The sequence below is a fragment of the Rattus norvegicus genome, chromosome 9, assembly GCF_036323735.1.
Source record: "Rattus norvegicus strain BN/NHsdMcwi chromosome 9, GRCr8, whole genome shotgun sequence".
Taxonomy (NCBI): domain Eukaryota; kingdom Metazoa; phylum Chordata; class Mammalia; order Rodentia; family Muridae; genus Rattus; species Rattus norvegicus.
Window position 1 is genome coordinate 103654323 of NC_086027.1, and position 27655 is coordinate 103681977.

At 37.1% G+C, this 27655-nt stretch overlaps 1 long non-coding RNA gene across 2 annotated transcripts in view; it reads right to left on the reverse strand.

Moving 5' to 3' along the window:
* Window positions 1-27655, reverse strand: part of LOC120094752 (uncharacterized) — a 193787-nt gene that overhangs the window by 73759 nt on the left and 92373 nt on the right. The window contains exons 2-5 of one of the 2 annotated variants that reach the window (XR_005489341.2): window positions 22270-24142; window positions 19288-19552; window positions 1740-1919; window positions 667-763 (exon numbers count right to left, since the gene is read on the reverse strand). This is a non-coding gene — a long non-coding RNA (uncharacterized LOC120094752). The remainder of the gene's footprint in view (window positions 1-666; window positions 764-1739; window positions 1920-19287; window positions 19553-22269; window positions 24143-27655) is intronic. The other variant, XR_010054880.1, reaches the window with a different exon arrangement.

Consider the following 27655-nt stretch of genomic DNA (forward strand, 5'->3'; position numbering starts at 1 on the left):
ATGTAGTTTCACTTGAGTTTTTGATCTTAGCCATTCTGATTGTGGAAGGTGGAATCTCAGGGTCACTTGGAATTGCATTTCCCTGATGACTAAGGATGTTGAACATTTTTATAAGTGTTTCGTGACCACTCAAGAATCCTCTGTTGAGAATTCTCTGTCTAGCTCTGTATCCCATTTTTTTTTTAACCTGGCTTACTTAGGTTTTGGAGTCTACCCTCTTGAGTTCTTTACATATTTTGGCTATTAGTGAAGATCTTTTTCCAATCGGTAGGTTGCAACCCATCAAAGAGCATACATGGGTTGTTTCAAGGGCTGCCTTGCTCGGCCCCAGTGAAAATGGATGTGACTTATCCTGTAGAGACTTGATGTCCCGGGGAGGAAGAATGTTGTGGGGTGGGGGTCACCCTCTCAGAGGTGAAAGGGAGGGAGGATGGAAGAAAGAACTCTATGAGAGAGTATGGGAAGGGGAGCAACATTTGGGATGTAAATAAATAACTAATAAAAATAGAGATCATTGTCATTTCTATGTGCTATTTATAAAAACAGAATTATTATATGTCAATATCAGACTTTTCAGGGCCATACATAAATTTAATTCCTGTGTAATGCAATTAATGTTTCCAACTAAACTCAAGGATAAGACAGAGCTGTCTACTTTCTTTGTACCTTTTCAGTATAGCACTTGAAGTCTTAGCTAGAGCCTTCAAACAGACAACTTCTCAGGGACCCAGCAAGCCTCACAGTTTGCAGGCAGGAAAACAATCTGGGGAGGTGAAGAATGACACGTGAATCAACACCAATTTTCCAGGGGCAAAACTTCCAGAGTCTGCCCATATCTTTCTTACACTTTCAAGCGCAGTGAAACTTTGGGGAAAGTCTGCATGTGGCAACTTTCAGAAAGCTTCAGAGATAGCCACATCAATCCTCAACCCCTTATAAAATAGCACATTTTCTTTGACATAGTGAGTTTTATCGATTGTTAAAACAGTGCTCAGGACAAGAACCTAAGGAGGGGAATTTGCAGTAAGCGTAAGAATAGGTTTTATGGACAGACGATGTAAGGAACATGAGACTTCTTAAATAATGATGGGTTCTATTCATTGAGACACAAACTTGGTATCACAGCTTAAATAAATGCTCATGGTATTGTGGGTAAACAGGAAAGCTCACTCCATAGACTAACAAAGAGATCACCGAGTTGTTAGACAACATCTACTCCAGCTTTCCAGGTGAATGAGCACCATGTGTCATTCTCTCCCATTGAAGGAAGGCCATCGGCAGGTCTAATTAGTCTGGTTCCTCCAATGCCTTCTTTTTTAAATTTTTATTGGATACTTTATGTATTTACATTTCAAATATTATCCCCCTTTCCCTCCCTCCCATTTGCCCTCCTCCATCCCCCTGCTTCCATGACAATGTTCCCACTCCCACCCAACCGCTACCAGCTTAACGCCCTGACATTCACCTACACTGGGGAAACGAGCCTTTACAGGACCAAGGGTTTCTCCTATTGATGCCAGACAATGCCATCCTCTGCTCCATAGGCACTGGAGCCATTGGTCCCTCCATGAGTACTCTTTGGTTGGTGGTTTAGTTCTTGGGAGCTCTGGTGGTGTCTGCTTGGTTGATATTGTTCTTCTGATGTAGTTGCAAACCCCTTCAGCTCCTTTAGTCCTTTCTCTAACTCTTTCATTGGGGTCCCCGTGCTCAGGCTAATAGTTAGCTGCAAGCATACTCACCTATATCAGTAAGTCTCTGGTAGAGCCTCTCAGGAGACATAAATATCTCCTCCTGTCAGCAAACACGTCTTGGCATCAGCAATAGTAACTAGGTTTATTGGCAGCATATGGGATGGATCCCAAGTCTCTGAGTGACCTTTTCTTCAGTCTCTGCTCCACTCTTTTTCCTGGTATTTTCTCCTGTGATGAATGTAGGATGATTTTATTATGCAGGTGAAGGAAGGTACAAGATAGAACAAGGCCTGCCATTGGATGAGAAGGAAGGATGGGAGGGAGAAAAGTTTTAGGAGGAGGAGACTAGAGCAAGAGTAGGAGAAGAACAGCTGAGAGAACATGGAGGGGGATGTTAAGATTCCCCTCTGCACATTTACAGGTTGTTATGAATATAAAGGGATGGATGTGTATAGGGCTTTGTGTATCTAGATGAGCAAACTGTATGTTATTTAGGTGGGCAATTATATCTTATCAATTGGATCAGAGGTTATTGTGTTGTGTTCTTTCATGGGTGATTTAATTGAATTCAAGAGACTATTGGGGCTGGAGACACTAGGCCGCCACGAACTTGGGATGTGTATGTCTGACATGGTGACAACCTGTCTTGGTAACTAGATGGGTAGAGAGATTGTTGCTAGGTCCAGAGAGTAGCCATCGGCAGTGTGATATGGGACAGTGCAAAGCATGTGAGACACTCTTTAGACTGAGATGAAGATATGTACCAGATGTCTTGGGGCAGTATGGTGCCAGACCTAGTGTGGAATAAACGACAGCATTATTTTTTTATAATTTTACAGCAACAATCCACATTTTGATCATCCTTCTTCTTGAGCTTCAAATGGTCTGCGAATTGTTTTTTGAATATTCTGAACTTTTGGGCTAATATCCAATTCTCAGTGAGTTCATAGCATGCATGTTCTTTTGTGACTGGGTTACCTCACTCAGGATGATATTTTCTAGTTCCATCCATTTGCCTAAGAATTTCATGTAGTCATTGTTTTTAATAGCTGTATAATACTCCATCGTGTAAATGTGCTACATTTTCTGTATCATTCCTCTGTTCAGGAACATCTGGGTTGGAAATCACTCTGGCAGTTCCTCAGAAAATTAGACATAGTACTACCTGAGGACCCAGATATAGCACTCCTGGACATACATCGAAAAGCTCCCCCAATGATTTCCTTAAGCTCTGTCTCTTACGACTTAAGGAAATCAAGGGGATACAAATTGACAAAGGAAGAAGTCAACCTGTTTTAAGTGCAGATAATAGAGTATACCTAAGTGACCATAAAAATCCCACTGGTTAGCTCCTACAGTTGATAAACATCTTCAGAAAAATAGGTGGATATAAAGTTAACTTAAAAAAGTTTTCTTTATACAAATGACAAATAGACCAAGAATGAAATCAGATAAAGAATACCTTTCACAGTAGCTGTAAATAATATAAAATATCTTCAGGATGACTCTATGGAAACAAGTAAAAGACTTATCTGATAAACCTTTAAGACACTGAAGAAAGAAATCGGAGGTATCAGAAGATGGAAATATGTTCATGGATTGGTAGGATTAATATACGAGAACTGGCCATCCTACCAAAGCAATCTACTAACTCAGTACAATTCCTGTCAAAATTCCAACACAAGTCTTTACAGATCTTGGGGGAAAAATCTTCAGCTTAGGATAAAAAACTAAAAATCAAGGATGGCTAAAATAATCCTGAATAATAAGAAATGGCTAACGTTGTTGCCATTCTTTATTTTATTATTTATTAACCATTAGAAGTCTGTTTTTTAGTGAGCCACAAAAACGGGGTTGATGGGAAGAGAGATAAGGAAGATTTGAGGGAAGAGAGAGAGAGAAGAAACTATAATCAGAGTTTAATATGTAAGAAAAATATCTGTTTACAATAAAAAGAAGGAAACAAAAAAACAAAAAAGAAGAAGGAATTGGAACTGGAGAAGAGGAAGGATACTGAAGATTGACTTCCTGATGGTGGGCACGGCCATGGGTGTTCAAAGGAGTGTCTCCATATGTTGGCTGCTAAGGCTAAATTTATTGTATTAAATTCTGTTTTTTATTCTATATTTGTAAGGTAGTGCTTTGTTATGTATTCCAGGCTTGCTTTGAGGTTTTCTTCTTTCTGCCTCAATTTTCCAAATTCTAGGATTAAAGGTGTGCACCACCACACATGCCTAGTTGTACTTTTATGTAGCACACTAAACATATGGAAACGTTTAAACAATTTTCAATATGAGATTGGTGCTTTCTGATAACCGAATCCAACAATACATTAAAATATGTTCCTTTGTTGTGTTTTGTATGTGCATTTGTTTTTTAAAAAAATATTATATTTATTTATTTATTTTAGGTTATGTATATAAGTGTTTTGCCAGCATGCATGATGTGTATCATGTGACTGCTTTGTGCCCTCGGAGGTCAGATAGGGTACTGAATCTTTTGGGATTAGAATTACACAGATGGCTGCCAACCACCATTTGATGCTTGGGAAGCTAATCTGGGGCCTCTGTAAGAGCAGCAAGGGTCCGTAATGGCAGAATCATCTTTCTAGCCTCTTGTTTGGTTCTTGGAGTATGTTTGGGTGATAGATGGTGATGGATGGAAACATAATCATACCTACTTTAATCTTAAATTTTCCATTTTTATTCTATTCCCCCTAAAATATTCGCTGTGATTGTGTTGAACCTGCAAATAATGTATAAGGGAATTATATTCTTAATAAACCAAGTTCCAATATATTAACTTTTCAAATCATTCTGTATCTACTGAGTTTTTAACTTCCTGTTTTGCAGCTTTGTACATACAAATAAAGATATATACCATTACACTCTAGGACATTTACTATGTATTGGTACGTATGCACATATATTTTCACTTATTAATTAAAACATACTGATATACATCTGCTCTATGTAAATTGACCATGTGTCCTTCAAACATTCAACAATCACTTATCATGCCTTTTTGTTTCTTTGTAGAAGGCTTCAAATTTTGTGTGTATGTGTGGAAAAGTGGCCACTTATTAATAGACAAATAGTCAAATGAATCTTTTCTATATATTTAAGTTCTTTTTATTTCCTTGGCAATGAATGTAACTCCCATCTCAGTTCTGAATAGTGAGAATGGATACCCAGTGGCCTCACACCACAGAGTAATAGTCTTTCATCATTAAGAACCCTGTTCAACGTATGATTTTTACTTTGTCCTTTGACGGATTCAGGGTGTTAAATTCTGTACTTTTTTGCTGAAAACTTTTTTGTTAATCACGTCTTTTCTGCATCTACATAATTCTGTATTTCCTTTTTGGTGAGATGTTGAATTATACTGATTGATTAAAATGTTAGACCAGTTGAACATACTTAAATAAATTCAAATTGGTAATGATACATTGTTTACAGAGTGCTGAGTATAATTTGATGCATTTGATAATTTAAAAAGTGTTAATCTACAGCTGGTTTCTCTTTTAATATCTGTGGTTAATGGATCAGGTTGTTTTTAACTCACAGACTGAGTTCAGAAGCAGTCCCTTGCTTTCAGTTTATTGAAAAAAAGTGCATCGGGAAAGTAATTACTGAACCAAGACATTTGAACTCGGAATGTTTTTTTGTTGAAAGCTATTTGGTGGCATGTTACTTTTTTAATAGACATTTAACACCCACAATGTTTGTATCTCTCTATTTCAGTCAATTTTTTCTCGTGTTTTACCAGAAATTAATGCATTCCATGCAAGTTTTAAGAAATATGTCTAAGTAAAAAAGTATATGTATATATATATGCATATGTATATATAAAATTATAGAGCAATACATATATAAATGTATATGAGTATATATAAAACATTGCCTAATTTTCCTTTTTCATGACAAATGTTGCAATTTATAGCCATTCACATTGCTGGTGAATCTGAATGATGTTACTGTGATTATTGGCTTTAATTGTCAACAATACAATCTACAGTCACCTGGCCAAACAAAAAAAAATCTGTTTTAGTTTGGCCTATGGGCATGTCTGTGCACTGTTTTCTTAAGAAAATTGATGTGAAAAAATCTGTCCCATTCAGGTTGCAATCATTCCTTTACTCTAAGCTCCTGACCAAAATAAAAAAGGAGAAACAAGATGTGGGCAAGGAAGCTAGCAAAGACCCATGTGTTTACTCTTTCTCTGTTCTCGACTATGGATTTTTGATGCTTAAATTCCCTGCTTTTGGTCAGAATATTTTATTACAGTCATGCAAGTGAATCTACAGTATTTTACTGAGTTGCAAAGCCTTTAATAGTAAGACATTACTATCAGACTCTGGTGGGAAACCAAAAGGAACGGGAGGACCCTGTATTATTTGCATTAGAAGTGTCTGATTTTTCCTTTTCCAACTATTAATAAGGTTCTTTCCTATTCTGTCACTGTTTTTTATTCTTTTTATCCTTTAATAACTCACAACTACTACGATCAGTTCTCAGCCAGCCAGGGCATGTCACTTCAAAGATTTATTTTGTTTTTAATGAATTTTGTTACAATACAACAGGTTTGAATATGGATCCTTCCTAATTCTTTCTTTTGTTAAACCGCTTCCTGCCCAATTATCTTCTCTATCTCTTACTCCTTCCCTGCTTAGACCTTTCTACCTGCAGTGTTCCCTGTCCACTTGTATATTAAAACTTTAAAAATTATGTGCATGAGCCAATTATTGTAACATATTTCTATCACATAAACCCTGGGGAGTCAGAGGCAGGAGGATCCCAAGACTGAGGTCAATCCTGTTTAAATAATAAGACCCTGTCTAGCGAAAAGACCACAGTATGAAGAAAACAAAATTTTAATCTAATTAGTACATAAATTCTCTTCATATTATGCTACAATTATTTCATTCTTTGGAAGTGATTTTCAATTCTGTTGGTCACTTTTTTAAATGATAACCTAAGTCATTAAATTTAAATATGCAATTCAGCATTTTTGTCATATAAATATGATAAGGTTTTACGACCACCAGACTGGTTCCTGTGTGAGCATTGTTTTTACCCCAAATTAAATCCTGTTATTAGCAATCAATTCATATTTGCCTCCTCTAATAATTTGGCATAGTATATACTACTACCTGTCATATTAGATATTACATAAAATGAGACATATATTACCTTATGTTTCTGATATATTTGACTTAGTACAACACTTCTTCAAGTTTATATCACATAATAATGCCTCAGATCTTTTATGGCCTATTACAATTTGTTTATCTATTCTTAAGTTTACTTATAAATCACTCCTAATTTGGACTGTTGTGATTAGTGATCACATTTATACACTCCTTTTTAGGTTGGATTTCAATTCAATAAAAGGTGTAAATTGGTGACTCGTGATTATTCTGCTGAATCATTGAGAAACTTGTGTCTTGTGAAAAGGCTGCTCTGTCTCTACCAGCAATGTCTCAGGGTTGTCCTTAATGCCCGCCCTGCTTACTCTTCTCTGACTTTTGAATTCTTAACATCCTAGAAAGTACAAAATGTTCTCATCCTGTGGTTTTGATTTTCATTTTCTTATTAAGATAATGTTAAGAATCCTTTCTAGTTGCTACAGGACATTGATGCATATTCTTAGAAGAGACTTCCATTTAGCATCTTTGTCATTATATAATTGGGCATTCCCATTTATTATAGATAAAAGTTCCTTTCATATATTTTCAATGGCGGTTCTTTGAAAATGCACTCTTCAAATCTATCCTCCCATTCCCTAGGTGTCCTCATTTTGGTGATCTTAGAAATTTAACCCTTGTTGTTCAGGTTGTAATACATTTTAGATTACAGTTTGTTTAAACAGGTGTTCAACAACTTTTTATAGTTAGGTAACACCCTTTCTTAAAGAAAACAAATAAAATGATTAGTAAGTGAAAAAAAGTTCATTCTCTGATTTGTTTGGATATATTATCAAAGTTAGACTAAATGTATAATATTATTTACTATCAATTCCATTTTATTAATTCACATAGAAATTCTCATGTGATGCTGTCCTCATGACTGGAGGCCCATGCAGTACTCAAGGGCTGTTCTGGAACTTCGTACTGAAGACTTGCAGTGCACTGTGGGTTTATACTACAGGTACTGTTAGACATTCTGTCTCGGGGGTGAGAATGGCTGAAACTTATTTAATACCCCCTGGAATTTTTAAGATGAAAATTATCATTTCTTTACAAGACTAAATTGAGATTTCAAAATCCCTTCTGAAAAACCTTTGGGTGATCAATTAAGAGACAGAGATGGGCTTCCATAGATTTACCTCTATAACTTCTCTTTGACTGTGGTTAGACAACTTGCTAAATGAGTTATATCCTGCATCTATGTAATTTTATTCCTCAGATCACATTTATGCTTGTGATTGTTTCTCTCCTTTATGATTTAGAATTGAATTCTCTTTGCATGTTTTTGGTTTTTTTTTTGTTTGTTCGTTTGTTTTGAGTATTTTCATGAGATTTTATGTTGTCCAGTGGTGCCCTTTCAATTTTCTGTATTCCTGAGTGTCATTCATAATGTTGACACTTACAGTGTTGCCTTTGTGTTTATATTTGAAAAAGTATCCAATATAAACAAAATTAAGTAAAGAAGTTGAAATATACAATGAGTAGAAAAAATAATGTAAGGAAGGCATTTCTTGCTTCAAAAACAGCTTCACATGGTCTGCTCTCTGTTGTGTGCAAAGCTCTTAGGTTCAGTTTGCAGAATGTACACTTCTGCTTGTCTATCAAAATGTCAGCTCTAAATGGGAGGTGATAACATTGTTATGATGTAGTAATGAAGGTTCTCCAGCTGTATAATACCAATAAAATCAGTATATGTTAAAAGACTTATGAGATTGGCTTATAGAATGTGACCTGGGTAGTCCAGCATTGGCTGTATTATTAGAGTGGCTGAGGACCAGGGTAATGCTTAGTACCCAAGGCTGAATTCCTCGACAGTCCCACTCTGCAACCCAAAGCCTAGACAATTTTGCTAGAGACTCTGGTCATCTTTTCACATTCTAAGAACATAGAAACTGCACTCTGATATCAGCAAGGAATGTAGCTTCAACAGCAGGGTTGAACTTGGTGAGATGTGAAGTCAGGGAGACAAAGAACACAGACTTTCTGTTCAGATTTTTTGTATCTGGATTTCCCCCAGATGACACCACCATTTAAGGCAGATCTTCCCATTTCAAATAAGCTAATCAAGAAATTGTCTTATAGATGTGGCCATAAGCTTATTTCTTAGTTGATTCCAGGTCATGTAAATTGAAAACGAAAATTAACTAGCCCATGAGTACATTGTTCCCCTTTGTAAGTAACAAAGACTGTGTTAAGTTAAATATGGGAAATAGAGGTTATATGCACGTTTAAATATTTTGGCAACTACTATAGTATCTTTGTAACTTTGTATGAGGACCAGTAATATTAATAATCTCCGAAGAACAAATTATGGTGAATTCAATTGCAAGGTAATGTCTTCTAAATTTTGCTACATTCATCCTGCACTCCTCCCCCACATCCCTGGAAACTAAGTATTTAGAAATCTTCTAGATATTTGTCTTTGAAGACAATCCAGCAGGTGAACACTGAAGCTTTGCTGAATCCACTTTAACCTAGTCACTGTTGTCTCTTACCTTTTCAGCTATAGGAACAAGAGTCTTACAGCTGCTGCTTTTGCATTTACATCAATTTTCCAGAATAATGCCAGGCCATTTTTAAGGTGGCAATTACAGAGACATCAAATCCTATGCTGCCTGAATCATCCCTGCATGATATGCAATACAGGTGCAGAAAGAAAATATCAACTATAGGCAATTTTCCAAGTCAATCTTAGGGATATTCAAATTTTCTAGAGGACACAGGATTCATGAAGGAATGAGAAATCCAAGTGTTTTACCATTAATAACTGGCTACGGCTTTGCTCACCTTCCTCCAGTTTTCTTAGATAAGAATTTTGAATAAGATTAGCTGATTAATACTTATAAATTAATATTTATATAAACATTTATTCAGAAAAATGTGTCTATTAGCACATGACTTCCACTATTTGAAATAGTTACCTTCAAATAACGTGTGTGTGTGTATGTGTGTGTATGTGTGTGTATGTGGTGTGTGTGTGTGTATGTGTGGTGTGTGTGTGTGTGGTGTGTGTGTATGTGGTGTGTGTGTGTGTATGTGTGGTGTGTATGTGTGTGTGTGTATGTGGTGTGTGTGTATGTGGTGTGTGTGTGTGTGTGTATGTGTGGTGTGTATGTGTGTGTGTATGTGGTGTGTGTATGTATGTGTGGTGTGTGTGTATGTATGTGGTGTGTGTGTGTGTGTGTGTGTGTGTGTGTGTGTGTGTGTACCTTGAAGCCTTATCTTACCCCTGGAGCCTGCAGATTCCACTTATTTTGCTCATCTATTTTATGCATCTCACTTTAAATTGCAAAGAGTAAAATTTGTGGACAGGTCAAACAGAGGAACTCCCCAAGTATTCTAAGTATTGAGTTTCATAGGCCACCATGAGCATTGAAAATCATTTTTCAAGAGTTCTACGCATCACATTTTGGCCATTTGTATACCATTGTCCAACCTCCTACTAGGCTCACACCCCAGTCCATTCACACCTAACATGTTTTCCATTTTAAAAAGAGTTCAGTCTCATTAGTAATGGCTATATACCCATTTAAATTAGCTCTTTTGTTTTTTAAGACTATAGTATAATTATATCATTTCCCTCCTCCCTTTCCTCCTTCCAAACCTTCCTATGCACCCTTTCTTGCAACTTTCAAATTCAAGGACTTTGTTCAATTAATTGTTGCATATACATGTGTATACATATAAAGTCCTAAAGATTCAACACAAGCCGCTCAATCTTTTTAATGTTATTTAAGTATATGTTTGCCGTGCTGGACATTTGATGGTGAATACGCAGTTGGTGCACTCTTCCCTGAGAAATACTTTAGTTCTTTTCATGTGGGTGACACCTCCTAAATTATGCCCTGTCCATGCTAGCTTCTCTATTGTGCTTGTCTTTCTTCAGTTGATGTTGAAAGAGTTATGTTGCTGATATTGTAGGAGTGCAATTGGGCAATCTTAGGAGAAACCTTACAGTAAACTCTTGAGTCCTCCAGTTCTTATGATTATTCAGCTTCCTATTCTACAATGGTTCATGAGCCTTAGGTCTGGGGCTTGTTCGTAGATGTACCTATCCCTTGGGACGGGGCTGCACAACTCTGTATTTTCACTGCTTGTGCTTTTCTTTAATTGTCTCTGTATGTTACAAAGATGCTTCCTTGCTGATGGCTAATGACTACATTTAGTTTTTGGGTCTAAGGACAGATATATGGAAGGTAGTTAGGGATTCTGCTGGTTTAGTAAAATAGCTGTTGTAGGTTCTCCAACGTCTATAAGTTCACTGGCCCTGTGTAGTTTGCAAGGTTTCCACTATAAGGAATGACCTTCTTTGTTGTTCTAAAATTATGTAAAATAAAATGCTGTCTTTTACCCCCTCTAGATTTGGCACTACAATACCCCCATGATATCTGTAGATAATCTTGCCAGAAACATGCATCCCAACTCTGTGGCTGCCCAGTGTCTCTGCTGCCACACACTCTCTCAAACTCAAATCGCCACAAGAAACAACACACAACGCTATAACCTCTGATCCAATTGATAAGATATAATTGCCCACCTAAACATACAAAGCCCTATGCACACCCATCCCTTAAGAATTTTCATAACAACCTGTAAATACAGAGTAGAAGCTTAACGTCAGCCTCCATGTTCTCTCCACGGTTTCTCTCCTGCCTTGTTCCAGTCTCCTGTCTCTTCCCTCAAACTTTTCTTCCGCCTACGCTTTCTTCTTGTCCAACGACAGGCCTGGTTCTATCTTGTGCCTGCCTTCACCTGTATGACATCCTACATTTCTTCTTCTGCTGTGTTTATAAATAGATCTTGGTTACTGACCCTGTACACATGCCACTATGGCATCCTTAGGGTTATCCTGTTATGTTGCAGTAACATTAGTTCTAGTTGCCTCCCTCCTTTAGTAGCATGGATTTCACCTTTTAGTACCATGAAAGATAGCCCTCATTGAGGAGGATTTTAAACTGTGGCAGATCAGGAGCCTCTAAGCTCTGTGCCTAAAATACTTTGTGTTCTCAGAAAGAGGAATTTATCTTCTATCTCTGGAGCTGCCTATACATTTTTAAGTGTGTGGCTATCCACTAGAACGTGTTAGATCTATCAGGTGTCACACCTTGAAAGAAAAATGACTCCTCCTGACCCAGCATCTCTCAATTACCAATAGATCCTTAACTAGGATCTCTTTCTATGCTGGGATCTTGTCTGGCTTGACTTTACACAGGTCTTTTGCTTGCTATTGTAATTGCTATGAGCTCATATGTGTAACTACATCATTGCATCCTGTGATGTTTGTTTCACTAGAGTCTTCCAATGTTTCTGGCTCTTATAGTCCTTCCATTGCCAGTTTTACAATGATCCATGAACCTTGAGATAAAGAGATTGCGAGATAGTGTCACATACAGTGAGGAACACTCTGTGTTTAGTCATTTTTTGCACTTTGACCTGCCATGGTGTCTGCATTAATCACTACGTACTGTAAAAGAAGCATCCCTAATGATGCTTGAGGGATAATCACACCAATGGCTATACCGAGATGAAGTCCTGAAGGATAAGGTTAATATTATGTTTCATTAGAAAAGTAATAAGTTCTCACCTAGTTCTTTGTCCCAATAATGGTGCCTGACACAGATTCTATTTTGCCTTGTAGATCTTAAAACTGGTCAGAATGTTGTTGGTTCCTTACATTGACACTCCTGTTGCAACAGTCAACATGGGTTTTGTTTGTTTGTTTTTGTTGTTGTTGTTTTGTTTTGTTTTGTTTTTGTCAGGCAGGCTGCTATTGTAGTTTACAAACTTCATAATTAAGAATGATGTTTACTGTTTTATTCTGGCACCATATCTAGCATCTCCTATCATTAAGAAAGCTAATCTGTAGTAGTAAACCATGCAGATCAATTCCAGGTTTATTTCTCCATGTTCTTTGACGCAATTTTGTAATATATTCACTGCTAGGATTTCATCATCAAATTCTGGAGAGTAAGCAAAAGCAATAGCTATAGCCTATAATACATTAGGGGTCTCCAGGACAGAGTACAGCAACTGGTTATCAAATATCAAATGGTCAATCCTGAAACTATGCATAAAATTAACATTACAGAGACTAAGCATGCTGTACCTATGTTTTTAATAATATACATACATATATCTATGAGAGAGAGAGAATTCACATTTTAAATGGTCACTAATTTGATAGAGAGCAAGGACAGATATATGGAAAGGGTTCGGAGGAAGAATTTTTGAAATGATAATCTTCCAAAATAACACAAGTAATTTTAAGCAAATTATCACTAGCAGCTTGCAAACTGCAGCCACATTCAGATTGTAAATGAGATTCTAATATTAAACATATATTTTCTTTATGCCAAGTATATGTTTTTAACTTAATTCAGTAAGTTTTTTTATATTGCACATTCGTCATTACATTACGAGCTATTATTTCTGTGAATGAAGCAGTGCGTAATTATTTTTAAACTTTTACAAAAGCACATTCAAAGCCTTTCGGGGGTAATTTCTGCCATTTGAAAATAGAGTGATGGCATCTGATTTTAGTGACTATAACACATGAAAGGAAATCAAATCGAAGTTTAAAGACATATATTTCAAATTCTCTCTTACCTTTAAATTGATAACAGAAATACTCGGGCTGGAGAGATGCTCAGTGGTTAAGAGCGCCCAACTACTCTTCCAGAGGTCCCGAGTTCAATTCCCAGCAACCAGATGGTGGCTCACAACCATCTGTAAGGAGATCCAATGCCCTCTTCTGCTGTATCTGAAGACAGCTACAGTGTACTTATATATAATAAATGAATAAATCTTTAAAAAAAAACAACGTGAGATCCTGTCTCAAAAAAAATCCAAATTTTAAAAAATAAAAGAAAAAAGAAATACTCCATCATTTTAGATGTAACTCAGTGTTCTAGAAGCATTTTTTGTTTGAGAGTACAAAGGCAGTACTATAGGTTTGGATTTCCTAAAACAGTCTCAATGGACAAGAGGAGAATCTGAGTAAGAATCATTGCAATGATGTTACTTGAGTTGTTAAAACGGTGGCAAGGAGCAAGGGGAGTGACAAAAAGACAGGCATACAGGCACAGGCTCAGTGAAGCTGTGATTGGAGAGGGTTCCCTATCTACCACAGAACATAGCCTTAGTGTTTTCATTACGTATAGGACAGGGAAAGGGTTTGTGAGTCTCTGTAGTAGGTCTCTATGGGAGCAACCTCAGACTGAAATTTCTAGGAGGAGGAAACCACAGTTGCTACACTTCGCACACACTAATCAATCAATCACAAACATTTCTTCTAATCAATCAATCACAAACATTTCTCCTCTTCCTCTTCTACCTCGTCTTCATACTTGTCCTTTTTATGAGCATGTATATGCATTTGTAGTCACACATACTCACAGATGAGAAGTATAAAACTGTGGGAAGAGGATGTGCATGCCTGTGTATGCACCCAGATGTGGAAGGCTAAGGTCATGGTAGGAACCTTCCTAGATTGTTCTTTTATTTTGTATTGTGTACAGCCAAATGCAAAGCTTGCACATACGGTAAGTCTCTCCAACTTGCTACAGTGACCCCTTGCCTCTGTATTTTGAGGTTGGAATGATAAGGTAAACAAGGATATAAACTTATATCCTCCTGGTTGCGTGGCAATATTTCTACACACTGAGATCACTCTAGACTACCTTCTTTACTGATCTTACTAGTTGACTCGAGTATGATTCCTCTGCTTATATTTTAATTCTGTGTAGTTAGATATTCTCATTGATTGAAGTAGGGAATCTTGATAATACTTGGATTTAGAATATTCATTATTTAATTTGACATACTTTAACAAAGAAATATCTAAGATTTATCAGATTAGAAAATCAAGTTGTAGAATGATATAAGACTATGTATGAGCTAATTTGTGGTTCTGGGTTCTGTCTTTCCTCTCAGAGTGTCCAGACATTACTGTTGTACCAGCTTAGGGAGAACTGGACAAGGTACAGAACAGGTGTGGTCTGCAATCCTATCCTCCCTCTAGCGCATCAGACACATTTCTGCTCCAGACTGGGAGAGGTAAAGTGGAGTCCAGGATGAATGGGGTTTGTAGAACTCTAGTCTTATAGGGAATTCCAGGATAGGATTACAGCTCTTAGAAAAGGAGTAAAGAGGTTTTGGGATAAAGTTAGGTTGCCCAGGTCCACGGTCCTGCAGTGGATCATGCTCTGATATAACCCTTTGTGTGCAAAAGGAGTCAGGCAAGGCCAGTTGGTTCAAAGGTCTAAGGATGTGTGCTTGGTGAGAGAGAGAGGGTCTTCCCCTAAGTGTTACAACTGAGTTAAAAACAGTCCATCTCAGATGACCCTTTGTGAATTAGCTTATGTTCTTTATTCTATGTGAAGAGGAACTAAATAAAACTTGTGGAATGGGACAAGATTTTGGAGGTGAATGAATACTATTGGCTGAGGCTAAGTTGCTGGTGATGCTTTTTTCTCATGGGGAAGAATTCCAGTGCTGGCTATCTGTCTGACTACCTGCTTGGGCGTCACTAGGTTACATGCTCCAAGGCTGGCACATAAATAGGGAGGGAGTTAGCACTGGTCTTAGGATGAGATTTAAATCTCAAGTTTTGAGATTATTCTGGGTTTGAAACATGTTGCATCTGGCCAGTACTATGCCAGTTCCTCTGGTGGCATAGTCCAAGTGTCCCACATTAATTATCAACATATTCCCTACACATGTGTCTAAATATTTTAGCTAATATTCTGTGTCCTATGGATGGCTTCTTTTGCTAACTAAGGAAATATTTAAATCTTATAAAATAATGAAAGTAACCAGACATTCCGTTGTACAAGTGGATCAGTTAGAGTTAACAGCTGAAGGCTATTCCGTTCAGGTTGTTGCTGTTGCATTAATACGGTTTTTCCTTACAAGTAAGAGGATTTCTTTCAACATCTCACTGATATCGTCTCAGTTATTTCAGTGATCCTCTGTTTTGATATATAAACCAGTCATGCATTTGATATTAAATTAGAATATGCTAAAGCCATCGGACTTCATGTGCTCTTGTAAGCCCACTCATCAAGATCTAATGTGATAATCATTTTACAAACATTCTAAGGTGTGACACAAAATAGTCTCACACAGGAACACACTAACACTGAAAGAAGCATTGTATGAGCCAGTGAGTGGCACAGAAGACACCATTATCCTCAAAACAAAGGTGTGTCGAGTACAGCTGCCACCACACTGACAGTACAAGGAGAGAAAGCAGCTAAGAATTCGTCTTAGCTTGGGAATGACTGAAGGGGAATTCACTGTGACTCCATCAAGAAATGCATAGTTTAGAATGTCTGTCTTTCTAAACAAAACAGTAATTTGAAAAAGAATTATACATTAGTACCTTTGAGGGTAGTTATTTAAACCTGTGTAAAATAATATAATATTGGCCCTTTTTTAAAAAAAAAATTGTCTGTAAAAGCAAAAGTTCAACATTTGCACTTTCCTTAGCTGGCCCCACCACTGAGAGCTAAATAAAAGAACTTCTTTCTCTCCTGTTTTGTTCTTTTGTTTGTTTGTTTTTATCTCTTTTGTTGTTCATTTGTTTGTTTTGTTATCAGAATAATTGATGGGTAGGCTAATGAGTGTCCACAAATGTGCCATAGTGGTGAAAAACCCATCTGGAAAGTAGTATCTTCTGTACTTTTGGTTTAAACATTATATTCAATGTTAAAATTTTACCTAGTTTAGACTTGAGCTTGCCTTTCTTTTGATTGAGCAAAATGCCTTTAACTTAGCTATTTTAAAGGAGTTTATACAGAAGTTTCTTCATAGTATCTGTCTCATTGTTTGTAGAACTTAATCAAAATGTTACTCTTGGAGTTTTTATCAAGTGTTTATATAGCTAAGCTTACGGTACTGCACATGTGTGGAAGCATATGGTTAAGTAAGTGAGGAAGTATGTGGTTCAGCCTTCTGGTTGAGCTGTGGTTAAGAGCGTCTATTATGCAATATAAACTAGCTATATATTCACTGAAATTACAAGAAGTTGATCTGAATCTGAATCATGTGGACCTTTGCTTCAAGTTTGTAAAATATGTATAACAATAATTTAAAATAATATTTTATTAATTCTATGAAATTTTCATACATCTATACAGTATATTTGGTCTAATTTATGCCCTGTTATCCCCCACCAGAATGTACCAACCTACCTCATGTCTGACTTCACATATTCCTTTAAAAATTATTATTATTATTATTATTATTATTATTATTATTATTATTATTAATGATTTTGCTAATACTATATTATTTAGTCAAAATTGTGTTGCCCTTATGTGAATTAGTTTGGTGCTGCCCACTAGGGAATAAGCTGCTCACTACCAGTCATATGCCTAAGAAAATTCGTATGTTCCCTGTGCAAACCTCTATTGCTCCTCATCTAAGGACTGGGCCTATGGATCTCCTCCACTTTTTGGATGTCTTGATTCTATATCGGTCTTGTGTAGCAACCATCACTGCTGGGATTTGATGCATTCATGAGCAACACTATGTCCAGAAAACAAAATTCCACAGTCCCCTTTCCATCTACTATATCTTAGGTTCTTTCAAAACACCTCTTCGCCATATTCTCTAGGTTTTGGATATGTAGACCTTGATAAAGACGTTCTTTCTATCAGTGAGTACTTGGTTGTGTGTACCAATACTCTTTGAAAACAATTTATTTATACAATATATTTAATTATGTTTTTTCCTTCCTAAACCCCTCCACAATTTTACCCTTAGGACCATTTCCATTAAAACCAATTTCACATTATTTTGTTTGGAGAGTTAAGGGTTATTTTTTGGTTGTTCTGTACCAATGCAGAAGATTCTTTTGGATATTACCCTTCGTATTTCCTCTTTTTCTTAATCCCTATCTCATCATCCAGGAGGAGGATACTCTAAACTTCATAACACAGAGATAATTTGAGTAAAATTGAATCAATATTATACAGTTGTTTCTGGAATGAACACTCTAAAAATCAAGGCCTTAAGAAGGCTGTTCAGAATCCTGGAGCAGAATAGAACTTATTGGCAAAATGTATGTAAAAAATTTGAAGTAATAAAGTAGTTCTTTCTTTTTCTTTTATAGGGTAATTAGGTTTTTTCTTTTCAGAGCCTCTGATCTAAAGGTATTGAACACACTGTCGCCCATCCCAATAGAACTATGAACACTGAGAAGATTTATCATGGTTCTCACCAACTTTGTAGCTGCACAAAATGTTAAGAATCTCCACTGTGGAGCCCTCACAGAAAGGGTCCTATCATGACTGTCCTCAGAAAGACCCAACAACAGGAGCCGGATGTAGATCTCTCCCGAGAGACACAGCCAGAATACAGCAAATACAGAGGCGAATGCCAGCAGCAGACCACTGAACTGAGAATAGGACCCCCGTTGAAGGAATCAGAGAAAGAACTGGAAGAGCTTGAAGGGGCTCGAGACCCCATATGTACAACAATGCCAAGCAACCAGAGCTTCCAGGGACTAAGCCACTACCTAAAGACTATACATGGACTGACCCTGGACTCTGACCTCATAGGTAGCAATGAATATCCTAGTAAGAGCACCAGTGGAAGGGGAAGCCCTGGGTCCTGCTAAGACTGAACCCTCAGTGAACTAGACTGTTGGGGGGAGGGCGGCAATGGGGGGAGGGTGGGGAGGGGAACACCCATCAAGAAGGGGAGGGGGAAGGGGGATGTTTGCCTGGAAACCGGGAAAGGGAATAACACTCGAAATGTATATAAGAAATACTCAAGTTAATAATAAAAAAAAAAAAGAAAGAAAGACCCAACAAGCAGCTGAGTCAGATGCAGATATTTGCACCTGACCAATGAACAGAAGCTGCTGACGGCAGTGGTCGAATTAGGGAAAAGCTGGAAGAAGCTGAGGAGGAGGTCAACCCTGAGGGAGGACCAACAGTTTCAATTAAGTTGGACCCGGAGATCTCTTAGACACTGGATCACCAACCAGGCAGCACACGCCAGTTGACGTGAGGCCTGAACACATGTAACAGCAGAGGACTCCGTTCTGAGTTCAGTCAGAGAAGATGGACCTAACCCTCAAGAGACTGGAGGCCCCAGGGAGTTTAGTGGTCTGGTGGGGAGAGTGGAGTGGGTGGGGTGGGGACATCCTCCTGGAGACAGGGTGGGAGAGTCGGGGGTTGGGAGGTAGCTATTGGACTTGGAAGAATTGGGTGGACCAGGAGAGGAATATAATCTGGAGTGTAAAAAAAAAAAAAGAAAGAAAAATAATAATAATTAAAAAAAAGAATCTCCATTGTGTTTATCAGTTAAATAATATGTTCCTACACATGGAATATTGTTATTTTTCACTCGCATTAGGATGGTAGATGAACTGTATTGTTTTCTTTATTTTGTTCTTACCTGTCAGAGCATTAAGAGCATCAACTTGAGAAGTGTTGTGGAATGCATTCACTTCATCTTACTTAGTGACACACTTTGTGCTTTTTGTTGGCTGCAGTGCTGTGAGCTATCTGGACATATTAAAAAATTCGATCAAATATAAATTTTAACATATATGGCATCTGGTATTTAGGTATAAACAGATGGCTCTGCTACAGATGTTTTCAGAGATTTGGCTACTGATCCATTGTAGCTCATAAATCATGATTACATCCAGAAGAAGGACCTAATGTTTAAGAAAATTAATTTAGAACTTTCTTAGTAGTTATATAAAAGTATGATTCTACACACATATACAAACATGCTACTATGTTTATAGACAATTTATGTCCATTTAACTAACTATTTTTTACACTGCCATTTCTATTATCCTCAAAGGTTATAAAGAACAAATAGACAAGCCAAATATATATTAAGGAAGATGCCAAGCATACACAAAGATAGCTAATGTTAATTTAGAAGTTTGCATGTATCATTCCTCCATGACCTCTGCATCAGCCCCAGACTCCAGGTCCCTGACCTGTTTTAATTCCTGTCCTGACTTCCTTCACCAGTGGTACTGTGGAAGTGTAAGCAAAAGAACCCTTTCTTCCTCATCTCTCTTTTGGTCCAGTTTTATCACAGCAATGATACCTCTACCTATTGATTGGACATAGGGTATTTCTGATGGGAAGCCACTTAAAAGCTCTTGTGCAGATGTACCTATAACCTACAGTTTTGTTTGTGTGTATGTGCATGTAGAAAATGAAACTTTTCTGAACTTTCTAGAGTACAGAAATAAGAGTTGAATAGCAAGTCGTAGGAGCAGGAACAAAGTATGGACAAGAGAGGGGGGATGGAGGTGAATATGATCAAAATATATCATAATCATGTATGAAAATATCAATGAAACACTTTATTATGTATACTTAATATGTAGTAATAAAATGAATAAAATGAAAAGAAGCTACTTAATCCTCAAAAAAAAAAGAAGTTTGCATGTGACAATTCCTTTTCTAATAGTAAGTTTTGAGATGGGCTCTCTTTGTTCCCATTTTACTTTATGTTATGAGTGTTTTGTCTGTGTGTATAACTGTGCACCAGGTACAATAGTTTTAGAGGCTAGAAAAGAGATTAGATTCCTCCTGACTGGAATTACAGTGGGAGTCCAATATATATCATCTAGAAGAGTACTCAGGGTCTCCAAGCACTGGGGCATTTATCCAGCCTAAAACCTCTTTTAAAATATGTATCAATATTTATATATACTTCCACAGCTCAATATGCTATACAGCAAAATAAAATATTCCCTATATAAAGTGCACGTCATATTGTGCATGTTTTATTGGAGGCTTACATTGTTATAGTGACTAAAAGAAGAAATGAATAGGATGGGATTCTGGTTTTAGACACAGGGAAGAGGGATTCATTAAAGTTCAAATTAACCTGTAAGTTTACAAATGATATTTAAGTTTGCAAGGTATCCTTATAAACTTTCATGTAGATCTACATCTCAAATTTCTAACAATTATAACCTCGATTATCTTGGTATTACGAGGACCTACACTTGTCAGTAGGTATTTCCAAAGCTTTTATAAACATAATGACAACATAAGCAGCCTAGGCATCTGGACAAACACACTTGATAGCTGAATTATTGTAATTCCTTACTTTTGTCTTTGCTCTCCTCATGGGCATTTTACTGCCCACACCGGATCACTTGATGAAGGTTTCACTAATTATGCATATGAAAAATTTGCATAAGAGCCATCTATCTAAACAACTTACACATTTGTTTTAAATTCTCAGAAACGTTGTGCCAGATGGAATGAGTTTCACAGACTTTGAGAAGTGCATAATTGCTGAAAGCATAAATTTAAGGGAGTCGAGGTGCAAAATTGCAAGCAGTGAGGTAAACAGGAAATGGCAAGGTCACGGTTAAATGTTCTTTGGATTTTGTGGTGTCTTAAAATATTAATTTAGAAATTTTAAATAAAATTCTGATTTACGGTAGATTATAATAAACCAAGACACACTCACATTTGTAGGCATGTTTCTCCATGTTGATGATCACTATTGTTTGTCGTCTTCTAGAATGTCATCCTTTCCCTCACTGTTAGACTGACTGGCTTGTCTTAGTTCTCTCTTACAGAGCTCCTAACTAAGCACGTATGTCCACAATAGTGCATTGGGTTCAAGTTAGCCATGGGCCTGTGTCCTGACTCTTGCCAATATGGTGGAGTTTTCATTTCAAGACTTTCTTTCGTTTTTTTGGTTTTTTTTGTTTTTTTGTTTTTTTAACCTGTTTTCTCAGGTTACACCACTGTCCTTGTTAACCATACAAAAGCCTGCATAGCACATCAAATGATAAAGCCAAAGTTGCGATAGTCCTGCAAGGTCTTCACCCATTATAATTGAACTAGTCGCTTCTGTGGATTCACTTGTTGCTAATTCCATCCGTGTATATGGTGTATTTTGACAATACATATCCCCCCTTCCCTCACTTATTATTCTCATTGGAACTTTTCTTCTGAATGTCCCTTCTGCTTTCATGTCTTGTTTCCTGACCCACTGTTTATTTAGAGAAGGATACATCGACATGAGTTGTTCAGGACAGTTAAAAAGTTCATTGAAAAGGATGGGTGAAATAGAATTATTTTCCTAATCAATAACCTGTGTATTATTTTGTTTAAGTTCATAGAAAAAATTTGTGGTTTCATGAGCAAAACAATCTCAACATGGTTGTATGATTTTAGATATACTGAGGATATTTAAATGTAGAAATAGATAAACCACCCCCAACTATTTGTTCGTTAAGTTATTTTATTTATTTTCATTCCAAATGTAATCTTCCTTCCTGCTTCCCCCTTCCAGAGTTATTAACCCATCCCCCTTCCCTTTGCCTATGAGAAAGTGCTCCCCCACCACCCAGTCCCCTCATATACCTACTTCCACCTCACTCACCTCAAGCATTCCCCGTCTCTGGGGCATCAAGTCTTTACAGAATTAGGTACAACCACTCTCACTGAGGCCAGACAAGGCAGTCTTCTTCTATGTACCAGAGGCCACTGACAAGCCCATGTATGATCTTTGTTTGATGGCTTAGTTTCTGGGAGCTCCCAGGGGTACAGGTTAGTTGATATTGTTGTTGTTCTTATGAGATTGCTATTCCACTCAGCTCCTTCAATTCTTCCTCTAACTCTTCCATAGAGTCCCCATGTAAGTATATATCTGCATCTGTCTCAGTCAGCTGCTGGTAGAGACTCTCAGAAGTCAGCCATGCTAGGCTCCTGTCTGTGAGGACAACATGGCATCAGTGATTGTGTCAGGGTTTGGTGCCTGTCCATGGGATGGATCCCAAATTTGGAAGGTCACTGGATGGTCTTTCCTTCAGTCTCTGGTCCATTTTGTTCCTGCATTTCCTTTAGACAGGAACAATTCTGGGTCAAACATTTTGAAGATGAGTGGGTGGCCCTATCTATTGACTAGGCTCCCATCGACAGGGCTCCTCTAGAAGAAAATCCATTATAATAATTTGCCTCACAAGTGAAAATAAAGACCAATTATTTAACCCCCATTTAAACTCCTACCATTTACTGGTGCTACAAATTTTTATATGTTATGGAAAATCATAGGCTTTGCTAGCATTCTGTATGTCACATTCAGAACTCACTCAGACTTTATTGTCTCAAGGATACACTTCTCCTTGCAGTGCTGGTACTAAAAATATCTTGTGAGAACCAAACAAATCTAGAATTTATAGATAAACAAAGAAGAGATTTTTTCATCTAACTGGTATATAGCAAACATATTTTTAAAACTTTCTTCTTTTAGAATATTTACATTGTCTTCATTGGTAAAGACCTACACATAGTTACTTTTGTAATCTTTCATACTGTTTTTCAATCAGATACAGAGATTTTTTTTTCAGAAAAAGTAACTATATTAGTCACGGTTCTCTAGAGTCACAGAACTTATGGGTAATCTCTATATAATAAGAGAATTTGTTGGTGACTTACAGTCTGTAGTCCAACTCCCCAACAATGGTGAGGAGCCCCTGTGAATGGAAGTCCAAGAATCTAGCAGTAGCTCAGTCCCACAAGGCAGGCAGGCAAAAAAGAGTCTTTTTCTTCCAATGTCCTTATGTAGGTCTCCAGCAGAAGGTGTGTCCCAAACTAAAGAAGTGTACCACTACACCTGGATCTGGAACTTGCTTTGTCCAGATGACTTTGAACTTAGAGATCTCCTTGCCTTAGTCTCCTGGGGTTTATAACCACTATGCCTCAAGATGTCCATACCAAGATCCAGGCCAGAAACTTGTATCTCCCAGCCTAATGTCAGGATCACAGGTGAGCCTTCCAATTCTGGATTATAATTCATTCCAGATATCATCAAGTTGATAACCAGGAATAGCCACTACAATAACCGTGGGCAAAATAAATTCTGATAATTTCATTACTGACTTATTATTTAGATAGTGGTAGCAGTAGGCAGGTAGAGATATGGTGTTAAACTTTACTTTTCATAAGTTATTATCTATAATTTATCAATTGTCATTTATTTAACTACTTGTCTATCCATTTATCTATCGAACTATCATCTGTTTTGTTTTTTATAAATTTATGCATCACTTACCTATTATCAATTTTTCTGATGATTGATTTTAGTGGGTAATCATGGAGTTGGCCTGGTCTCGCTGCCTTGAGAGGCACATATCATAGGCATTTTAGGTTAGAGTCCATGGCTCCTGTGCACTGTATGCCTTTCAGCTCCTGAGAATCTAAGGCACTCCCTGAGGCAGTGAAGGACTCATGTCACTTGTGTTTTTCTGCATTCCCTGGAAGTAAGTAAGGCACACAGAACCATGACAGGATAATCACTCTTAGACATTAATCTTGTACACCTGGTAAAACCTGCAAATGTCATTGTATGTTGGCGACTACCACTGTATTCTTCCTGGTGTAAGGGTCCATGATTCACTGAAGAATAATACTCCACACTCAAATAATATGCGAAGGCAAAGATCATTTATTCTGCAGAAATCCAGAATGTAGGGGTCTACTATTCATCCGGATGGAAGGCAGAGGTGTGAGCTTTGTAGCTTTAAAGTCTGTTAGTGTAGGAGTGGATGACTCTTACCTTTCTTCCACTTGATTGATTGGTTCTATATCCAGGGATATGGGTGCCTTTAGGATTGGTTAAGGTTCTGGGGAATTGTGAGGTCTTTTTGGAACAACTATTGCTGATTAACTATTCTTGGCTCAGGCTTGGCTCAGGCCAGATGGTAGAGCAACTCCTGGCATTTCTTGATTGGCTGCCTGTGTGGGGCATTTTTTTTTCCCCTGGAATTGACTTGGTTTGGACTTTTCCAATTCTGGGAAAAAGAAACTCAGGCCTACACTCCTGAGTTGCCAGTTTGTAAAAATTGCCAGTTTTTTTAAAAATAGTTCTTTATAGCTATATGATCAGCTACAGATGTCATCAGCTTGGAAGCTCTTGGGGGGGGGAATGCTTATCTATTCTTGGTTGCATCACAGCAGAACTGATACACATCTTTTCTTTCACAATCTATTGACTATATCTAGTTCACTGTCTCACCCAACTGTAAGAGGCTAGTAAATTTTGATCTGCAGAAAATATTTTGTATATATTACATGCTGTTAGTACAAATTATAGGAATAATAAAATCATTTTTAAAACAAAATTTAGAGAATACATGCTAAAAGTTCTTAAGTGACATCACAAACACATTCATACATATACATAAAATTAATCAATCTAGGTCTTATTGTAGGCTTTTTATGACTGTTTTCATTTTATTTCAATTATTTTTTCTTAAACCATTAAATCATCGACATAATATATAGATTATTGTAGTAATTATATTTAGGTAGCAACATCATACAGTATACCCTGGAATGATAGATGCCATTTCCTTTTAAAAACACAATCATATTCTAGAAACCATTTATTTATGCCATATAGTTATTTCTAACAATATAGTGTGAAGTGTGTGATTGGAATATCTCAAGTTTTAAATGGTTTTTCTTCCAGACAGAATTGAGACTATGAAAAATTAACTGTATTTCATATGCATGTAGACTTACCTAAGAGAATATAGATAACAAGGTGTGACCTAAGTTATTTTGGATCATAATATACATACCCAGTTTTGCATACATACTAAAAGCAAAGCAAAAGAAAACAAACACAAAAACTCTACATATGTATGGGCTCTGCTTTCATCACTACAATAGTAATAGAACAATAACCGAGATGATCAACTACAAACAGAAAATAATAATTTTGTATTACAGTTTGGGAGAGTTCAGGGCATCATCAGTAAACGGCCTCTGGTGTTGGCATGTGGCAAAACATGCTGTTTATCTGATGCCAGCTGGGCACAGAAGGAAAAAGAAAGGAAAGACAATGGTCCCAGTGTCTCTAGGAGACACACTCCTCTCAGACTCCATAATTTATTTCAACTAATCTTTCCACACTAACCATCTCCAAACATTCAATAACTGTATACTCGAGGCCTGCTTTTATCCCACAGACTTTGAGCAGACAGGCATACAAAAATATTGATGCGTTTTCTAGTGTCCAGAAGTAAATAATTGATTTAAAAAAACAGAAGAGCTTGTGGGTATTTGAAAGGAACCATGGAACATAAAGAAATACGTGTCTAGCAACCTGAAATTCTAAATTCTAGGCTTTCCTAAACACTTGCTGACTTGCACAGATGTTGATAAAAATCAAAAGGTCGCTTAAAATTAAATATTTATCTTATTTCTGTTGTCGGGTTTCCTAGTTTACTATATTGTGATAAAATAATGCTACCAACAAACGTGGTGTCAGAGATTGTTTATTTTAGCTTACAGATTATGCTTTATGATTAAGGAAGACAAACTCAAAGCATGAACGTAGAGATAGAAACAGAACCGGAAAGACTGGAGGAACACTGCTTAGTGTCTTGCTCCCTTTGACTTGTTCAACTACATTTATGGAAGCCAGGCCCATTTAACTATAGTCATAGAGGGCTGGGGCCTTCTACCTAAAACAGCAAGAATGAAAGTGTACACAGACATGTCTACAGGGCAACCTGAAAGATCAACTTTCCATTGAGGTTCGCTCTTTCCGCTTATTTCAAATTTATAATGAGGGCCAGCCCATCCCATGAGTCAAACAAGTAATATAAATTAGAAATTGTTATAATTTCAATATGACGAGTGTCAAGCATGCTCGGATATTAAAGCTTTTCTCTATAGCTGAAGATTGTGCTTCGATTGGTGATGAGGAATGCTCTAGGGGGAAGAGGGAACTGCTGGAGGAAATACAATGCTGGGAAAATGATGTTGTAGCTTCTTTCTAGTTCTGATTCCTTTTTGTCTTCCTTCCGTATCAGGCTCTGCTTTAGGGCTACTGTGAGGTATGTATCCACTACCCCTGGCCACAACCTCAATATTCTCTCTGGCATCATGTTGCAAACAAATGACCCAGACAACTTAGACCTGAAGCCCTGAAAACATGAGCCATAACTAATCTGTTTTCCCTCAAGTTGTTTCCCCTCAGCTATTTCAAAACTTGAAAAAATTTCAACATAAGTTTAAACTTTATCTATAAATACTTTATGACATCTGAATTATTATTATTATTATCATTATTATTTTATGTGTATCTATATACTACCATTGTCTGTGGATCCCGCAGAGGACAGAAGAGGATGTCTCATTCCCTGGAACTGAAGGTACTAATAATGGTTGTGTGTCACCACACACGTGCTGGGGATTGAACTTGCATTCTCTGGTAGTACATTGCTGTGCCATTTTCGTTTGTGTTAATTTGTAAACAAGAGAGCTTTATTCAGCTAAGAATTTTGGTACCTGAGTGTTCTTAACCGCTGAGTCATTTCTTTACTCCTGAGTCTATAGTATTTTAATGGCACTTTAAGGTCAAAAAAATTAATTTTTCCATGGTGCATAAAATGGGCCAATTTAAAATGTTGGCTGAGGTACCTGAAAAAAAAATGTGCCAATTTTTAAATTATTTATTTCTTTTTAATTTGTTAATTCTTTAACATATAATTATTTTATGATGAACTAATATTAGTATTAGGGGCATAGATATGAAATGACACAGGTGTCTAAAACAGTTACCCAACTCTGTGATGAGGAAGTGATTATTAGAATGTAATCATACTCCTCAGAGGGAGCAGTGAGTCCCTAACACAGTGCCGTGATGGGCAGAATCATAATAGAAATATAGACTTATGCTACCCCACTGTAGATAGTAGAAAAACGTTGCCATTTATGCTGAAATTTGGGTAGAATTTACAAGTAACTCCATTCTG